The 20,333-nt window shown below is 41.9% G+C and overlaps 1 long non-coding RNA gene across 3 annotated transcripts in view; it reads right to left on the bottom strand.

Annotated features, from left to right (window-relative positions):
* Positions 1-2,788: 2,788 nt before the first annotated feature.
* The window catches only part of LOC148147660 (uncharacterized), a 67,136-nt gene continuing 49,591 nt past the window's right edge, over positions 2,789-20,333 (bottom strand). For 2 of the 3 annotated variants that reach the window (XR_015759490.1, XR_015759491.1), the window contains exons 2-5: positions 14,934-15,030; positions 12,852-12,918; positions 6,029-6,125; positions 2,789-4,423 (exon numbers count right to left, since the gene is read on the bottom strand). This is a non-coding gene — a long non-coding RNA (uncharacterized LOC148147660). The remainder of the gene's footprint in view (positions 4,424-6,028; positions 6,126-12,851; positions 12,919-14,933; positions 15,031-20,333) is intronic. The other variant, XR_015759492.1, reaches the window with a different exon arrangement.

The raw sequence follows: 20,333 nt of genomic DNA, 5'->3' as shown, positions 1-20,333 counted from the left end.
TCCATAAATGAAGGACCATAAATATTTGGACTGTAAGTAAACCCCAGCTGGACAGATGACAGTGTAGATCCTCCATGGTCTTGGATATACCTGAGTTCCTGAGTGCAAATAGCAGAGGAAGATTGAGGATCACAAAAGCATAGTCAGGGCCACACTAGATATATGCCTGTTCCCGTGGACTTCCAATGAACTTACAATCCCAGAATCTGTCTGAATTGCTGCTTATTTTTGGACTTTCATCTTTGGTTCCCTGGCTAAGAATTTTTACCAAGTAGGATACAACTGTGCAAGAAGAAACCAAAAGTATGAAGTAGAATCAAATGTCAAAGGAAAGAGAGTTTCACTGAACCTGTTTACAATTTAGACTGGAGCATTAATGAAAGGAAATCTTGCACTGAACATTTTTACTGTTAATGACACAGCTCTGCCTGATCTGAATGCCAAGTGTGGCATTAAGCAATGCAACATTTCAAGCCGGAATATACAGAGCATCAATAAACATTCAAAATGCCTTTCTGTGTGGCTTTTATGAGCTGGTTATATTTAAATGATCATACACATGCCTTTTGAAATTATAATTGAGAACATTCCACAATTTGTCTATCGAGCGCCGCTTGGAAACAAACTGACCTGGTGAAAAATATTAACACAAAGTGTTGAAGTGAAACATTAAGTACATAATAAAGAAAATCTTTAGAAGGTTCCTTTTGAAGATTTTGTAGAAATGCCACACTCTGTGGGCTCGATTTTACTCTTCTCTTTTTGGCAGCTTTGAAGACAAAAGGTTTGTTAAATGTAGCACGTGCCCTGTCCACTGTTTAACCAACTGGTCCTGTCCAGTCTGCTGTTCTGTGGATTGGTGTTAGTGTTCTGGATAATGTTGGACTGACAAACAGTTCTCTAAAGCGGAGTTCCCACTCAAAAACAATTAAATTTGCTCCTGGTGTTGAATAGTTGTTGGTCAACCATGGGATGGTGGGTGATTACTCTTGTTAGTTGGTGTTGGGGGATTGAGGGGATAAGGTGTGATGTGAATAATCAGAGTGCCTCACCAGAGGGATTGAGGAATTTTGAAATATATCACTTAGATCAAATATCATGAAGGTACAGCAAACAATGCAGCCGAATGTCATGTTGGCCTTCATTGGGGTTTGTAGTACAATAAACACAGAGTCTTGCCTACAATTGTACGGAGTTTTGGTGCGACCACACTTGGAAAATTAAGAAAGGAATTGCTTGCATTGGTGCCATATAATAAAGATTCACTTGTGTGGATCCTGGGATGAAACATTTGTCCTATGATATGAGGCTAAGTAAGTTGGTCGAATATGTTGTAGGGACTGTATAAGGTTCTTTCTCCTATTGAGGTGTCTTGAACAGAAGGAACATAGTAGACAGATGCTGGAAATCAGAGTCTAGATTAGAGTGGTGCTGGAAAAGCACAGCAGGTCAGGCAGCATCCGAGGAGCAGGAAAATCGATGTTTTAGGCAAAAGCCCTTCATCAGGAATTAAGGCAGGGAGCCATCCCGGTAGAGAGATAAATGGGAGGAGGATGGGGCTGGCGAGAATGTAGCAAAGAGTACAATAGGTGGATGGGGGTGGGGATGAAGGTGATAGGTCAGAGAGGAGGGGGAGCAAATAGGTGGGAAGGAAGATTGGCAGGTAGGACAGGTCATAAGGATGGTGCTGAACTGGAAGGTTGGATCTGGGGAGGTGGGGGAGGGAAAATGAGGAAACTGGTGAAGTCCACATTGATGCCCTGGGGTTGAAGTGTTCCAAGGTGGAAGATGCGGCGTTCTTCCTCCAGGCGCCGGGTGGTGAGGGAACGGCGGTGGAGGAGGCCCAGGACCTGCATGTCTTCGGCAGAGTGGGAGGGGGAGTTGAAATGTTGGGCCACAGGGTGGTGAGGTTGATTGATGCAGATGTCCCAGAAATTTTTCCTAAAGTGCTGTGCGAGAAGGCGCCCAGTCTCCCCAATGTAGAGGAGACCACATCATGAGCAATGGATACAATAAATGATATTGGTGGATGTGCAGGTAAAACTTTGATGGATGTGGAAGGCTCCTTTGGGGCCTTGGATGGAGGTGAGGGGGAAGGTGTGGGCGCAGGTTTTGCAAATCCTGTGGTGGCAGGGGAAGGTGCCAGGACGGGAGGGTGGGGGGGGCGTGGACCTGACCAGATAGTCACGGAGGGAACGGTCTTTGCAGAAATCAGAAAGGGGTGTGGAGGGAAATATATCCCTGGTGGTGGGGTCCATTTGGAGGTGGCGGAAATGTCGGCGGATGATACGGTTTATGCGGAGGTTGGTAGGATAGAAGGTGAGGACCAGGGGCGTTCTGTCCTTGTTATGGTTGGAGAGGTGGGGTTTGAGGGCGGAGGTGGGGGATGTGGATGAGATGCGTTGGAGGGCATCTTCAACCACGTGGGAAGGGAAATTACAGTCTTTAAAGAACCTTCCAGCTCAGCACCATCCTCATGACCTGTCCTACCTACCAATCTTCCTTCCCACCTATCCGCTCCACCTCCTCTCTGACCTATCACTTTCATCCCCACCCACATCCACCCATTGTATTCTTTGCTACCTTCCCCACCCTCCTCTCTGACCTATCACCTCCATCCCCACCCCCATCCACCTATTGTACTCTTTGCTACCTTCTCCCCAGCCCCACCCCCCTCCCATTTATCTCTACACCCTAGAGGCTCCCTGCCATCATTCCTGATGAAGGGGTTTTGCCCAAAATGTTGATTTTCCTGCTCCTTGGATGCTGCCTGACCTGCTGTGCTTTTCCAGCACCACTCTAATCTCGAAGGAACATCCGTGTCAGGTTAAGGGGTTGATCATTTTGAATAGAGCTGAGGGGAATTTCTTCACACAGACAGTTGTCAATCTTTGGAATTCTCTGCTCAAGGGGTCCTGGATGTACATGATTGAACATATTTAAGACTGGTAAATCTCTAATCTCTAAGTGAATTCAGTGATATGAAGAGTAGTTAGGAAAATGGAGTTAAGGTTGAAGATCAGGTATTGAATGGTGAAGCAGGTTTGAGGAACGAGAGTCCCATTCTACTCTACTCTATTTCTGGACCTATTTTTTATGCCTTTGTATTTAGTAGATGTGCTCAGACTTCAACATTTTCATCATGAAACAGTAAAATACATACTTAATTTACGGTTGCTCATCTGTTTCATTCCCAATCTCAGGTAGGCTTAATATGTTAACTCAGCTTTGTCATGGCGAAAAGGAAGGGTGGACTGTGGGTAGCAGACTGACTGTAAGCTGGTGCAAAGATTGCCTTAGATTAATTCCATTACCACCTTACTCTAGATGTTGAATGGTGCAAATCATGAATAAAGAAGACAAAATGGAAGCAAGAATTAGATAAATCTTTTGACAACTGTGTTAAGCTTAATTTTAAAAGATAGCTGTATCTTATGGGCTGGGTCATGTTCTGTTTTTGTTTTATTGGCAAAGCTTCTAAAGACATAGCCAGTGGCAATAAATCTCAATTTAAAGTGTGATGTGAAAGCAGAGGTTCATGACAAAATACCATGATTAAACAAAGTGCTCTTTGCAGCATCAGTAAATCCAGACATGAAGCTGTTTGTGATATCTAGGCATCATTTGTGATGTATTCCACCTGTCTGTTAAGTTAAACTCAATAAAGTTAAATTGTTTCAAAATATTTCTACTGTTTATCTGTTAATTAACATCCCTACCACATGAAAGTTGGCTGTGTCATGTCAATGGACTGGAAATATTGACTGAACCCAAATTTGGACCAATTCAGTCTGAAAGGAGTTTGACCTGCTTTGCTTGAATTGCTGATTTCCTGAATAAAGTCATGTTGATCTGTCTGTGTTCTTCTGATGAAAAAGAGAAAAAAGGAAATGAAAGGAGTTGTTAATCGTGACAAAATAATAAGCAGATGGATGAAATCTAAAACGAGATCAATGCTAGGGAGAGTCTTTGCTGGCAGCAGAGGATTGACTTCAATTGATACCAAACATTAATAACTTTTAGTTTAAACTTGTGGATGAAATGATGTGGAAGGTCTTCATTGTTCTTTATTGTGGTATTTGCATGTTAGATCACTCGTAAAACAAAGACTGATTCATGTTTAAAGATCTCAAACTGGACTTTCCCTTCACAACGCAGACACGACCTTCATTTAAACAGGTGACACCACAGTATCATACTTTATACATAGAGGAAGACATAGTCATCTAATTGATTAGGTTTGTTTTTACTCTTTTGCTTTTTGAGCTGTATCCATTGAGCCTGGAGTGAACACAATTTTCATGTATTATTGTGACAGCTGGTAGCACTCCAATCCTGAGGAGTTTCCTACTTTTTATATTTGCACAGCACTCGAAGCAAGTCAAACTGTCAGTCAATTCGAAAATGCAGCTGTTTCCAGGATCTGCTGAGACAAGCAGAAACAAGGGTTTTCAAGACTGGAAAAGTATCAGTGGTTGTTTCTGCAGTTGTTCTTTTGTACCAGCACATGAATTTGGTAATCTAGCAATCTGTCTGTACAAACCTGGGATGGTATTTTGCCAACAGGAAAGTTCAGTGGAGGTAAACCCGTAGCCTGCCAGGTTCTAAAGGCCGGGTGGATGGGGCATCAATCAGGCAGCTGCCTCAGCTTTCTGCTGGAATGATAAGGCTGGACTGGGAAGCCTCATCCAACTGGAGCTGACACCCAATCAGACGCTGGTATCTCCAGAGCCGTGGATGTAGCCATGACTGCGGTCCCCAGGCCCCCTTTGGAGAACCTGTGGCGAGAAGGGTCAGTGTTGTTTGGGATGTGCGTATACAGTTCCACCCCACCACCCCACCCCAAACCCCACCTCTCTGGGGGATGGGGAACGGGGCAGCAGAGTTTGAAGTGAAGTCAGGGGGGCTGTAGGTCTCAGAGATCACATCCCTGCTGAGGTTGGATCCCTGGATCTTGTATAAATTAATACAATTTGAGGTACCTCTCCCCCAACAGTCTTCCCACACTGGGTCACCAGTCCAAAAGACCAGCTCTTGCTCATCCTGCCTACATTAAATTAATTACAGCCCAGGCAGTGTGAGGGCCTTAAGTGGTCATTAGTTAGCCAATAAAGACCCTTAAATGGCATTGAATTGGTGAAGTCAACCTTCTTGCCCAGAATTTAATTTCTGAGGTATTGGAAAGGAGTGGAGGTCTCTCCAATGCCAACCCACCTGATCTTATGATCTTCCCACCATCTTCCCCCAGCCCTTCCCAGGAAGAGAAAATTCCTCCCTCAGTCTTGCACCTTGTTGCTTCTGGTAGAAGAGGAATACTGGGAGAATTTCACTTTTTCAAACATTCTTACTAAGAAGGTTTATAAGAGAAGGATTAGCATCATCTAAGAGTATACCATTGTTATATAATTGTAAACATGGACGATCAATTTTTAAATGTCCGTCCTTTGATTTTTATGCCTTTCATAGTCCAAAATGTTGTTTTTTTGAAAGGAAAACACTGGCTTAATTTAGTCACCTGACTATATTGAGCTAAACTCATGAAATTGTCAACAAGCAAGAACCGGTCTGAACCAAAAACTAAAAGTTACTGGAACTCACATCCATATCCCCATGTTGACTCACATTTTTCTGGAGGTTTCACTTACTAGGTTGAAAGCTGTCTGTAAATCATCTGGCTTGGAAAAACAATAAAGCTAGACTTAGGAATACATAAATGAATTGTCCGAAACCTGCCTCATGAACTACCTATCATACGTTTATGAAAACCTTCATATTTGGTGCTAGCTGTATTCTTCCACCTCCTTTGTGTCAAAGTACTTGCCACTGCCAGGATATCCTGGGAATGTTGGAGCTGGAGCCATCTTTAAGGCCTAGCCGTACTTTCGCAGTTGGACGTTGTCCATCACCATGAATGTAATGGCACAGCAGCAAGAAACCAACACCACTCATAGTACGTACCCTGACACATCTTTGCACATACAATTTCTTCTTCCTATATTTGTCATGGTTTAAGCAGGACATCACTCACCTTATCTGTTCTTAGCCACATTCAATGTCACCATCGTCTACATCTCTGCTACTCTTTCTCCAATGTCCACCATAGCCCAGCATCTGTATCTCTGGAACTGAGAATTTCTCTATTAGTCATACCATCACTTTTCACTCGACTCTCAAACCTCATTTTGGATAATGGAACTGCTCTTCTCACAATGAATTCTCACGTATTACCACTTTTTCTGGCAATACTCCTTCTGAGTTACATACATCATCTCTCCTCAATGGTTAACTTGCTCCTGCATCTCTTAACATTTTTTTTTAACCTACTCCTCCCTGTACACATGAGTAAACCTTACCCACACAGGTAATTTATTTGAAGAGATCTGGTAGTTTCTTATTCACCAACCCTTGATCAGGTTGTACATTCTTTTGCAGCTCTTTAGCTTCCACTGAGATCTCCTTTACCACTTTAATAAACCCTATTGGCTTGTCTTACTTTACCATATCAGTCTTCCCAGTTCTTAAACCACCAACACTGTGATTTCATGTGTTAAAGTGATATGAATTTACAAAAGATCTGAGGGTATTTATTTCGTTTTCCCCCTCATGGGTTTCCTTTATACCCTGAAGTAAACTATCTTTACAAGCTTCGGTGAGATCTTATCTTCCCTTACCACCTAAGGATTTTTCTTTTCCCAAATTCCATCTTTCACAGCTTGAAGTTTATGTCAGAAACTAAAGTTTGATTTATGGACCAACTCATAATCATTGGCCATTTCAGCTAATCTTGGAGTTTTAACTCTCTTTCACATGATTTCCCATTAGTTCAGGAAGTGAATTTTTGAACTCCTCCAAAATAACAGTCTCTCTAATAACATTATTCTTTCCCGCCGTACCGACCAGTACCCTTCCACTGACACCCTCCTTCGACTGACTGAACTGGTCCTCACCCTGAACAACTTCTCCTTCCAATCCTCCCACTTCCTCCAAACGAAAGGAGTAGCCATGGGCACCCGCATGGGCCCCAGCTATGCCTGCCTCTTCGTAGGATATGTGGAACAATCCATCTTCCGCAACTACACTGGCCCCACCCCCCACCTTTTCCTCCGCTACATCGGTGACTGTATTGGCGCCGCCTCGTGCTCCCACGAGGAAGTTGAACAGTTCATCCACTTCACCAACACCTTCCACCCCGACCTCAAATTCACCTGGACAGTCTCAGATTCCTCCCTCCCCTTCCTCGACCTTTCTATTTCCATCTCAGGCGACCGAATCAACACGGACATCTACTACAAACCGACCGACTCCCACAGCTACCTGGACTACACCTCCTCCCATCCTGCCCCCTGTAAAAACGCCATCCCGTTCTCCCAATTCCTTCGACTCCGCCGCATCTGCTCCCAGGAGGACCAGTTCCAAAAACGCACAACCCAGATGGCCTCCTTCTTCAAGGACCGCAATTTCCCCCCCGACGTGGTCGACGATGCCCTCTACCGCATCTCTTCCACTTCCCGCTCCTCCGCCCTTGAACCCTGCCCCTCCAACCGCCACCAGGACAGAACCCCACTGGTCCTCACCTACCACCCCACCAATCTCCATGTACAGCGCATCATCCGCCGTCATTTCCGCTACCTCCAAACGGACCCCACCACCAAGGATATATTTCCCTCCCCTCCCCTATCAGCATTCCGTAAAGACCACTCCCTCCGTGACTCCCTCGTCAGATCCACACCCCCCACCAACCCAACCTTCACTCCCGGCACCTTCCCCTGCAACCGCAGGAGGTGCAAGACTTGCGCCCACACCTCCCCCCTCACCTCCCTCCAAGGCCCCAAAGGAAACTTCCATATCCGCCACAGATTCACCTGCACCTCCACACATATCATCTATTGCATCCTCTGCACCCGGTGTGGCCTCCTCTATATTGGGGAGACAGGCCGGCTACTTGCGGAGCATTTCAGAGAACACCTCTGGGACACCCGGACCAACCAACCCAACCACCCTGTAGCTCAACATTTCAATTCCCCCTCCCACTCCACCAAGGATATGCAGGTCTTTGGACTCCTCCATCGTCAGACCACAACAAAACGATGGTTGGAGGAAGAACGCCTCATCTTCCGGCTAGGAACCCTCCAACAACAAGGGATGAACTCGGATTTCACCAGTTTCCTCATTTCCCCTCCCCCCACCCTGTCTCAGTCAAATCCATCAAATTCAGCACCGCCTTCCTAACCTGAGATCTTCTTCCCGACCTCTCCGTCCCCACCCCAGTCTGACCTATCACCCTCACCTTGACCTCTTTCCACCTATCACATTTCCGACGCCCCTCTCCCAAGTCCCTCCTCCCTACCTTTTATCTTAGCCTGCTGGACAAACTTTCCCCATTTCTGAAGAAGGGCTTATGCCCGAAACGTCGATTCTCCTGTTCCCTGGATGCTGCCTGACCTGCTGCGCTTTTCCGGCAACACATTTCCGTCTTATATGTCTGATAGGTCACCACCTCCCCCATCGCGTGTGTACACACACACACACACAAAATTAAGCAAAATAAAAGGAGAGAAACCAATAAGTGTGGTGGTGTTGAATAGCTCCAGTTCTTAAAGGTCGGTGAGATGAACCTTTTGCTTGCCAGGATTTTCTGTTCTTCAATCTCTATTTTTGAGGTTTGTTTCATTTCTTCGCAAGAGACACAGGCGATTGTTACATTAACTGCAAAGTCTCTGAGTTACTTTAATAAAAGGCATAGCTTGTAGCAACAGGTGAGGAAAAACAAACCAGCTTTCTTCAGGTACTAGATACTTTGTTGGAGAGAAAGATGTGTAATCTGCCCAGTGCAACCTCTACTGTTATTGTGCACACCATAATAACAATTGAATTATCAAGGAGCTAATCAGATTGTTATTGTCAGACTAATGGCCTTTGTCATCTGCAACTGATCACAACTTCACACACCAATCAGCAAGCCGATGCAGGTTGTATTTCACTTTGTACATGCCCTTCTGGTGCTAGCCCATCTATAAACAGACATCCTCACTGCTTGAACAAAATAACAGTGCTAACATGACTCAGTCAGTAAGTTGCTTTTTACAAGTGCAGCAATTCCTCTACAAACCTTGGTTTGTATAGGCCTTTTTTCCTGTTTCAGTTCACAATCAGTTATACAGGAAAACAAAAAGAGACGGTCTTTACAAATAGATGATTCTTCTTATGGAAGGAAGAAGAATTAGAGGCAACTATTTAAAAATCAGAGGTCACCCATTTAAGACAGAGATAAGCAGTTTATTTTTCTCTCACAGAGACTTGTGAATAATACACTGTGCCACCCAATCTTTAGGACATTAATTAAAGCAAAATACAAAATGGAACAGTATTGCTGGATTTCAATTGTTGAAAAGTTAAGCATATTTAAATATGTTCATGTATATCTATAAGATTTTCAGCATTCTCTACTTTTGACCCACAATAGCATAGAAAAGCAACAGTAACACATGAAGAACTCTAAGCAGCATTGTTCATGATTGAAATTCAAACTCTCAATGCAGAAAGTTATTAAGAAAAATAAAATTCAAACAGGCACCAGCAGATTAAAGCTATGGGTCTTAAGACTGTGCTTGCCATCTGAGGAACAATTAATTTGGCATTATTGCATGAATTTGTTATTCATGGAATTTGTAAAAAACACTGTAGTGTGGTGGCAAAGAAGATAGAGCTCTTTCTTATTGACAATAACTGCATACAGATCTTAGGATCTTATACAGTGCCAGGAGATTTCAATGGATGTATTGGAATGCTGTTATAAATGGGTTCCCACTGTTTTCAAGTCATTAAATCTGCTGATTTAGAGCCAGCAAGCTACAGACAAGCCTACGCTTGTAGACATTGCAATCTCTCTTCAGCTGTTGTTGCCCTTCCATTAATATGATCAAATCCAACCATGGATAAAAATACAGGATGTAGTTCATTGGCACTAAATCCTGCTATTGTTTTCCCAGCTGCAAAGCCTTTGAGGTTAACTTGCTGATTTATCATTCTTACCAGAGAGGAACCACTTTAAAAAGGCTGCAGTGATTTGTTGTTGTCATGTATAAGCTGAAGTTCACAATGAGAAGGATTGCAATCCATAAGATAACTCTCCATTTAGCCCTTTAGCTTCTATTAATTATGATTTTCTTTTTGTCCTGGATGTTGTTTATACTCATTCCCTTCATGTGACCTCACAGCACACATACTGCATAATTGGAACATAGGAGTGAAAGTGCGTGAAACAAGTCGGTGGTGGCTGGTCATCTTCATTTTTCTTTCCTTTCCACTGCAAAGGATTACCCTATTCTCAGCACTTCCCATTGATGGAATAACCATGGCTGAGATCTCGCCAAATGGGGGGATGGAGTCACAGGTTTAGGATGTGTTCTTTTGGTTTGTACTTCTTTACTACTTATTTGGCAAAGTACTTTCTTTTCTGCTTGTTGGGATGGTTCTGTGGTTGAAAGGCCAAGTATTCTGCTTGTTATGTTAAAACAACAAATAAGACTAACTTGCCCTCTAGCTAAGGTGAGAGTGTGGTGCTGGGAAAGCACAGCAGGTCAGGCAGCATCTGAGGAGCAGAAGAATCGACATTTCAGGCATAAGCCCTTTATCGTGATGAAGGACTTATGCCCAAAACGTCGATTCTATTGCTCCTCGGATGCTGCCTGACCTGCTGTGCTTTTCCAGTGCCACACTCTTGACTCTGATCTCCAGCACCTGCAGTCCTCACTTTCTCCTCTCTAGCTAAGGTATCAAGCATGATATAATCGTCACACTCTCTCCTCTGAGGCTGAAGGTTATGAGTGCCAAGGCTGAATCAGCAGGGAACACTGGACTCTCAAAGCTGCTGTCTTTCAGATGAAACTTTAAAATGAGGATCTGTCTGTCATCTTGGATATGCACATAATATCACACAACAAGAAGAGCAGGCAACATCTCCCTTGTTTCAATGTCCCAAATTCATCCATCAACTAGCAGCACAAAAGAGATTACCTTTCATTATCATGTGGACTGTTAATGGTAGCTTATTGTGCTCAAATTAGCTCCTCCATGTTAACAATGGCTACACTATAAGACCACGTCACAGTCTGTAAGTGTTTTTGGGATGTCTTGAAGTTGTGCAAGATACATAAATGCAAATCTTTCCTTTAGTTAATAACCAGGAGCTTTGCAAGCATGACTCTCTTCACAAATGTTCCTGTGAACTGCAACTTTAAAGTCACAAATAGGACAGCTTAGTTTTTTGGAGGGACTGAGAGTCATAATTAGCCACCTGCCCATGTATGTTTAAAGTGGACAACACCCCTTTCTGTCCCCAACACTGTGTGATTGTGACGTTAGCTGGTGTGCCTTCAGGATCACTGTCTGTTAGGAAACATTGCTGCTAAACTGTGCGTACTGTCAGGGGTCCTGGTAGTACTGTTTTCAGACATCAGTTGCTATGGAAGGATGACTGTCTCTTAAAGGGAAGCTGCACAAAAATACTGCTGTAGGTTGTAGCAAACAGAATTTTGTGACAGACAGAGGGATCTTTGTTGATGTACACCAATGGTTGAATGTTACTGGTGCGGGACAGTAGGAGGATCCCATACGTCCATGAGAATCTAGGAAACCTTTAAGGGCCAGGCTGAAAAGGCAGCATTCCATGGAATGTCAACCGCTGGAGTTTGTTCCTGGCAACAGGATCACAGGGGTCTAATTACTTAACTTGAGTGGTCAAAGTCACCAAATGCACCACCATATGACATCTCCCACCTAACAGAGTGCAGACCTTTCATGTTGCTCAATGCACCGACTACAACTCTCATCACAAGACTTCCTGGCACTCAGGACACATGCCTGACACCCAGATGCTCAACTCCCCTTCACATACCTTCCCAACAGTGCCAGCCCCACACCCACCTCTTGCTTCTTTCATATACCTCCAACTATTGAGCTATGACAGGCACACATCTTAACAAATCCTTCTCTGTAGCACCAAATGTAGATGCTCAGAACAAATCTGCATTCATGTTCAGATAGTTTTATTTTCAAAATAAACAGAGTTTTTTTTTAAATAAAGCAAGTCCGACCATTTGTGATAATAACAACATAAGCTGAAATTATTTTATAAAGTGAAATACTCCATGTGCTAGCAAGTTAATCAGCTATTGAAGAGAGGATAATTGAGCTAATGTCCTCAACTTTCAACTTAGGAGCCTTTTTAGACATGACAGGTGGCATCCATTCCCTTTTCCAGCACTGTTTATTGACATAGGGTAAAGGCATATGCAATGTACCTGTCCTTGCTAGCTCCATTATAAGGGATGATTTTTGAAGAGTTTGACTTACTCTATAAGAATATGTAGTGCATGATCTCTCAGTCCTGAATGAACAGGCTTTGTAACACACACATATAAATCTGTTTCGGTAGCCAGTTCTGCATTGTAAGTGAGAAGTGTTTTCATTGCATTGATTGGTATCGGGCTTTGTACTATTAAGATAAGTCAATGATTACAATCACCAGCATTGTGTAAATGTTAAGACACATTGGGAAAAATGTTCATATACATTCAGTACTGAAGAAAAAATAGCTTCTGAGTCTTATCATCTGAAGTGATTTAAATAATCAGTCCTGTAAAAGTGTTTTTCACTTCGAAGAAAAAAGAAAACAGGTGGATTACTTTGATTATTGGACCACTTGCTATATAATTTAAAAAAGAAAACTTAGTTATGTGTGCTTTTTGCAATTTCAGTGAGGTTCATTGTTTAGAAGTTCAAGGGTGATTATTACAATTGAGCATATTATGAATACTTGTCTGATTTTCAGAAGTTAATAAATCACTTACCATAGGAGGAAGCTGATTCAATGGTTTGTCTCACACTTCCAGGAGATTATTAAATGATTGGCTGTTTCTGAAAAGATTATTACAGTTTTAAATAAACCTGTTGGACAATAACCCAGTGCTTTGTGATTTTTGACTTTGTCCACCCCATTCCAACACTAGCACCTACACATCAAAAATATTTCTTATTTTTACAATCGCTATTGAAATAATTTATTTGCATAACTGGCTATTTTACAGGACAGATTATTTCTCCTGTTTGAATGAGAGCACTATTAGATTGTTAAAAATGTATATTTTTAATATTCATTTCAAAGACATCCCTGAGGTCTGTCCATGACATATTTTGGGTAAGTGGCAATGGAGACATAGGGATTATGGGAGGGCATGGAGTGTATGAGGATATAGAGGGAAATGAAGGGCATGAGAAGGGAAGTGAGACTTTTTTTTTCTTTCATGGATTTGGACATTATTAACAAGATCCAGCATTTGGTTGCCCATCCCTATTTACCCTTGAACTGAATCGCATGCTGGGCCATTTAAGAAACAAATAAACTGCAGATGTTGGAATCCAAAGTTGACAGGCAGGAGGCAGGAAGAACACAGCAAGTCAGGCAGCATCAGGAGGTGGAGAAGTTGACATTTCTCAGAACTTGGGATGGGTGTGGAGGGAGCAGCAGATCAAGGGGGAGGTGAAGTGGGGATAGATGAAGACACATAGAGGTTCCCATCTGGTTGGCCAATGGGAGGAATGAATCCAGTTGGTGGCGGGAGGAGTGGAAGGGATGGGAAGAGGCTGGGAAGGAAGTCGAGGGATGGGGAGGGAGCTTATTTGAAATTGGAGAACTCAATGTTGAGTCCTCTGGGCTCGTGGGGTGCATAGGCAGATGTTAAGCATCACACATAACTACACTAATTAAGGATAGTAGATTCCCTTGCTGAAAGCATGTAATTAAACAGACCTCTTTACGACTAATAAGGTTATACTCATATTCACTGTTACTGAGACAAGCTTCCATTCCAAGTTTTATTAATTGAATTTAAATTCCACCAGTCACCATAGTGGTATTTGAACCCGTGTGCCAAGGGTATTGGCCTGTGCCTTCTTGATTACCATCACTAGGTCAGTATGAGGTGGCATGGAGGGTCTGAGGAAGCAGCAAGCAACCTTGGGGATTATAGATGAGTTGGGGGAGTGGGGGTTAAGGGTTTGGCAGACTGATATTCATCCCTAAAGCTGAGTTGATGTGGCAGTAATCGGAGGTGGATGTTTTATCCTGTTGACTTGTTGACCTGTTATCCTGCCCAAACCCACCCTGCCTCCACTTGCCTGGAATGAAACCATGCGAGTGGGAACTTTTTAAAAAAGAGACATATCTATCAGCTAATAACATTCCCCAATTTGACTTTACTGCTTCCTGTAGTAAAGTTTGGCTTAATGGTTCAGGTCATGAACTTCTTCAGAACTAAATGGTTAAAGTACAATTTTGCTGCTAAATTCTTTTATTCAGTGCCACCTTGAGTTGTTATCTGCAGGCTTGTAACATTATCTGTCATTGGCAAGCAAACACATCACTTTATATTAAATTTATGTATACAGCATTTGATTTGGAGGATGTGACTCAGTTACCAAAACATATGTTTGATGAAATATAATTCTGCCTTATTTACACAAGAATTTTGATTATGCTTAGAAAATATTGAGCTCGTGAAGGTTCATTAGGATTTTTAAGCACGAATTTGGAATGTGTTCAAATCTGGACTGGGAGCTTTAGTCTTGTTGAATAATCTGGACTAAACAATAGCCTGCGATCTGTTCCATTAATACTCATGGATGGTTTCTTTATGTTCATCATGTTTTGAATTACATTTTGCACATTTGTGGACATCAATTACTGTGTGGGTGTATGTGTGAATATTTGTCTGTATCTGTGTGGGTGTATGTATGTGAGTGTGTGTGTTAGTTGGAAATCTCAACCAGGAAGCTGTTATACCAATATTTAAGGTAGAAGATAGAACATGTTCACCGAACGATAGACCAGTCAGCTTAGTCAGATTGTGGGAAAGATAATAGAATGGCTTCACCTGGAGGCTCACTGACGTTATCTAGGATGGTGATGAAACTTCTGAAAACGAATCTTCTAGCTCAGCGAGCAAACTTACATCCAAGATAATACAATCTCTGTTGAAAGAAAACAAGTATCATCTAGAAAACCAATAATATATAAATGAATAAATCTGTAAGTAAGCTCGCTGAGCTTGAAGGTTTGTTTTCAGATGTTTCATCACCATACCAGGTAACATCATCAGTGAGAATCTCTGGTGATGCACTGGTGCTATGTCCCACCTCTCTCTCAATAAATGCATTGACTTATATCCTATCTACCTTCCCTTGAAACAAATAACCGGAAATGACATCACCCATCACCAGCACTTCACCAGAGACTCTCACTGAGAATGTTACCTAGTATGGTGACAAAACATCTGAAAACAAACCTTCAAGTTCAGTGAGCTAACTTATAGATTTATCATCAACCTGAGCTACAAGTCATTCTCAAAAATTGCTAATATAAGTAAATAGTCAGCTTGGATTTTAAAATGGAGAATCTCACTTACTCAACATCATTGATTAGTTTGAAGAGGTAACAAATAGAATTGTCAAGAGTATTTCAGTAAATAAAATGTGTCTAGCTTTCACAAGGGCCTTTCACAAGTTTAGGATACCATATAATGCACCAAGGAGTAAGGTCAAAGCATGTGGAGTCATGGACAAAACGCAATATGAATAACTAGATCTCTTCAAAAGAGGGCAGGTAGGGTAAAGACTCGGAGCAGTGCTGGGACTATGGTTGCTCTCAATTTACATTCATGATTTACACTTCCAAATCAAATACACAAGTCTTTAAATTTGCAGATGATATTTGGACGGAGGGACTAAATATATCTGTGGAGTTTCCACACTGTAGGGATTTTATGTTTCTCTAATTCCAAAGACCACACATGTTTCAAGAAAGTTTTTTAAAAAACTTGCATATTGGCATATAATTGACCTTAAACAGTGATAAATGTAAGATATTACATTTTGGTAAGAAGAGTATGGATGGTATGTACTATTTGGATAATAAGATTTTGAATGAGGCAGAGGAGATGTCATATACATGAACTTTAGGAAGTCGTTTGATAAGGTTCCCCATGATAAACTAATGGAGAAAGTGAAGTCACATGATGTGCAGGGTGTTCTAGCTCGGTGGATAAAGAACTGGTTGAGCATTAGGAGACAGAGAGTAGTAGTTGAAGGGAGTTTCTCTAAATGGAGAAAGGTGATCAGAGGTGTTCCACAGGGATCAGTGCTGGGCCTACTGTTGTTTGTGACAGACATAAATGATCTGGAAGAGGGCACTGCTGGTATGAACAGCAAGTTTGCAGATGACATGAAGATTGGTGGAGTAGCAGAAAGCATAGGGGACTGTCAGAGAATACAGGAGAATATAGATAGACTGGAGAGTTGGACAGAGAAGTGGCAGATGGAGTTCAATTCAGGAAAATGTGAGGTGATGCATTTTGGGAAGTCTAATTCCACAGTGAATTATACAGTAAACAGAAGAGTCTTGGGAAAAGTTGATCAGCAGAGAGATCTGGGAGTTCAGGTCCATTGTACCCTGAAGGTTGCTGCACAAGTGGATAGAGTGGTGAAGAAGGCATATAGTATGCTTGCCTTCATTGGATGGGGCATTGAGCTGGCAGGTCATATTAAAATTGTACAAGACAATGGTTGGGTTGCATTTAGATTACTGTGTACAGTTCTGGTCACCACATTACCAAAAGAATGTGGACGCTTTGGAGAGGATGCAGAGAAGGTTTACGAGGAAGTTGCCTGGTTTGGAAGGTGCTAGCTATGAAGAGAGGTTGAGTCGGCTAACATTGTTTTAATTAGAAAAAAGGAGACTGAGGGGGAACCTGATTGAGGTCTACAAAATCATGAAGGGAAGTTTTTTTTCCCCAGGGTGAAGGATTCAATAATGAGAGGTCACACTTTCAAGGTGAGAGGCGAAAAGTTTAAGGGGGATACACGCAGCAAGTACTTTACACAGAGGGTGGTAGATGCCTGGAATACATTGGCAACAGAGGTAGTAGAGGCAGGTACAGTAGGTTCATTTAAGATGCGTCTGGACAGATGCATGAGTAGATGGGGAGCAAAGGGATACAGATGCTTAGGAATTGGGCAATAGGTTAGACAGTGGATTTGGATTGATTTAGGCTTGGAGTCCTGTTCCTGGGCTGTAAATTTTCTTTGTTCTTTGTAGGAACAAAGGGATCATTGGTGAGCATAAACGTACACACCACTAAAATTAATATTAATGAACAAGCAAAATAAGCACTCTGGCCTGGTTCGAGAGGGCTAAGATTGAAATATCGTTCTGTTAAATTTGCATTGAAACTTTGTCAAACTCCAGTTGGAGTATTATACAGAGTTCTGGTTATCATATTGTCAATTTATCTTTTATACTGTCCTTGTTTCTAGTGTTGGGTCAGGAACTTGCCCTGTGTTGGTCAATGCTTATGAGCAGAATAGTATAGGGTTTGTCTTTGCCTTCTGCAGAACAGTAGACCAGAAGTATCTCCCTCTTATTGCCTGCCCACCCCTTTGGCCACATTACCAAATAAGTCTTCCATGACCAACAATTTCTGGTGATGGACCCAAAACCAGAAGCTTCTAGGCCAGAGGTTGCTGCTCCGCAAAGTTTCCCTACACTTGGTATATTATCGAAAGGATATAAATGTCCTGGAGAAGGTTTACAGGGATGGTACGAAAACTTTGAGGTTATATCAAATATAAAGGAAAAAATAGGCTGGGTCCATTTTCTTTTGAAAGAGGAGTCACCAAGTAAACAAATAAGAAATCAGTAGAAACATTTTTACCGAGAAGATGGTAAGAATGTGGAACTTGCTACCTTAGAGAATAATTAAGACACAAAGTATAGACACATTGAAGAAGAAGCATAAGCAGGAAGAAACTGAGTTACATAGAAAAGGTTGAGAGGAGGCCTGAATGGACTATAAATGCTGGCACAACAAGTTGCTTGGACTGAATAGCCTGTTTCTATGTTACATGTTACATGTAATTTTAAGTAAAATCACCTCCTAAACTTCTTACTCTAGGGAAAACAGCTCTATCATTCTCAACCTTTGCTCAAAACTGAAATCCCACATGCCTGGTAATATCCTGGAATGCCACCATTATATAATTTCTAAGGCCTTTACAGTTTTCTTGGATGTGGTCCGATGGAGATCTACAATTATCCCCATCCCTCATCACATTTCACATCATCTTCAAATTTTATAATGCAGCTTCCTTTAGTTTTTAAAAACATCTTCTTGGAACATAGGCTATACTGGCTGAGCCAGCGTTTATTGCCCATTCCTTGAAAAGGCAGTGGTGAGCTGCTCTTGAACCACTGCAGTCCCTGTACTGTAGCTAGACACACAATGTTATTAGGGAGAGGGATCTAGCATTTTGACTGGTGATGCCTGGTGATGTATTTGCAAGAGTGATGAAAGATGTAAAATTTATATGTATATTAACGTCATTTGTTTTAGAGTTTGGTTCAACTACTGGCATATGGTTGCTAACCTTTTTTATGGGAAGGTGTTTAATAATTAACTAGTTCAGTCTTTTTGGACCAATATTTTAAGCTAGTTTGTGTCAGAGAACAGTTAACCAGAAGTGTTATCTTCAGAGTGCCTGGAGTGTACTTTTGAAAACTAATTTGTGTTGGGGGTTTTATGACAGGAGAAGGAAAAAAGGTAAGGCACCAGATTATCAGAAGGTAGGATGAACAAGTGTTTTAAAAAACAATTTAGTTAAGGAGCTTCTGAATTTAATTCAAATGACACCTGACTGGAGTTTGATGTAAGATGTTTCTCCTAAAGAAAGGGGTTCATTCAGATCATTTACGGGACTGTTAAGGTGCAGTATATGGGTTTCAGTTTGTGAAAACTTTCAGACTGGTGTGTTTGGTTAGAAACCTGCACACCTACCGTGTGGAAGCAGCCCATTTGGCCCATCGAGTCCACACCAACCCTTTGAAGTGCATCCTACCCAGACCCACTTTATCTCTGTAACCCGGCATTTTCCATGGCCAATCCACCTAACCTGCATATCTTTGGACTTTGGGAGGAAAGCAGAGGACCCGGAGGAAACCCGCATATGGGGAGAATGTGCAAGCTCCCCACAAATGGTCGCCCAATAGTGGAATTAAACCTGGGTACCTAGCACTGTGAGACACTGTGCTAACCACTGAGCCACCACGCTACCCAATTGGTTATTCAAGACTGGGAAAGTCTAAGATCTCAGTTGTATAAGAGTAAAGTTTTCCCAACTCACAGGACTCTGAAAAGGAGTAGTTAAGTCAACATACAAAATTGCCAGGAAAGGAAAATGTCTCTGGATTTTAGTTAACTATAACGTAATGGTATTAGGATGTTGACTGGATTTTATTTTGTTGGTTGTTTGAAATTATTTAACTTGTGGTGTATGTAGGTATTTTGGATTATTTTGTTTGTTTTTCTGTCTTTTGCATAATAAACATCCATTTCATTGTTATATCCAAATCTGGAGCCTATTGTTTTAGTGAAAGACTGCCACATTAAATTAGCAAAAGGAACAAACCATGACTTATCAAGCAATATTCCTTCTGAGATCTGACTTGTCCAGCAGTAGTATAATGATGATGGTCAGTGGCTTGGAAGAGATCCTGCAGGTGGTGGTGTTCCCTTATATTTGATGCCCTTGTCCTTCTAGATCATAGTTGTTATGGGTTTGGAAGATACTATCTAAGAAGCCTTGGTGAATATATGCAGTGCACCTTGTAGGTGGTACACACTGCTGCTACTGAGTGTTGGTGATAGAGGGAATGAATATTTGTGGATGTGGTGCAACAAGCTGGCTGCATTGTCTTAATAAGTCTCTTGTGTGGCATTTTGTCAAATGTGTTTCAAATGTCCTTATGCACAACAACTATTGCACTATCTTGATTGACCTTCTCTGTTACCTGATCAAAGGATTTGAATAACTTAAATAGGTATGACTTGCCTTCAACAAATCCATGCTGGCTCTCCTTGATTTTCTAATTGGAAATTTATTTTATGTCAGGCTTGCACCGATATTAACCTCATGGCCTGTAGTTCCCTCGTTAATCTTTTTTGCGTTGAAAAGTGGATTAACATTAACAGGATTCAAGAGGGTTATAAAGCCCTCCAGACAACTTTGAGAGATCAACAGGAGCTGTGCAGCTCAATACTGGTGTTGTAGCCCTGAAAAATTAGGATGAAGTGCTGAAAGAAGTTCAATGACTTAACGTGCAAAGTGATGTTTGGGGATTCCTCCTGAGATGTGATATCCCATACTTCATCTTCATAGCCTCATCTCACCTCAGCCTCACATAATTAGCACATCTTCAAGCTTCACACCCACATTTCACAGCT

The sequence above is a fragment of the Chiloscyllium plagiosum genome, unplaced genomic scaffold (genome assembly GCF_037043375.1).
Source record: "Chiloscyllium plagiosum isolate Xiang-an unplaced genomic scaffold, Cpla_swu_hap1 HiC_scaffold_15, whole genome shotgun sequence".
Classification (NCBI taxonomy): Eukaryota; Metazoa; Chordata; class Chondrichthyes; order Orectolobiformes; family Hemiscylliidae; genus Chiloscyllium; species Chiloscyllium plagiosum.
This window is presented reverse-complemented; position numbering and strand designations above follow the sequence as displayed.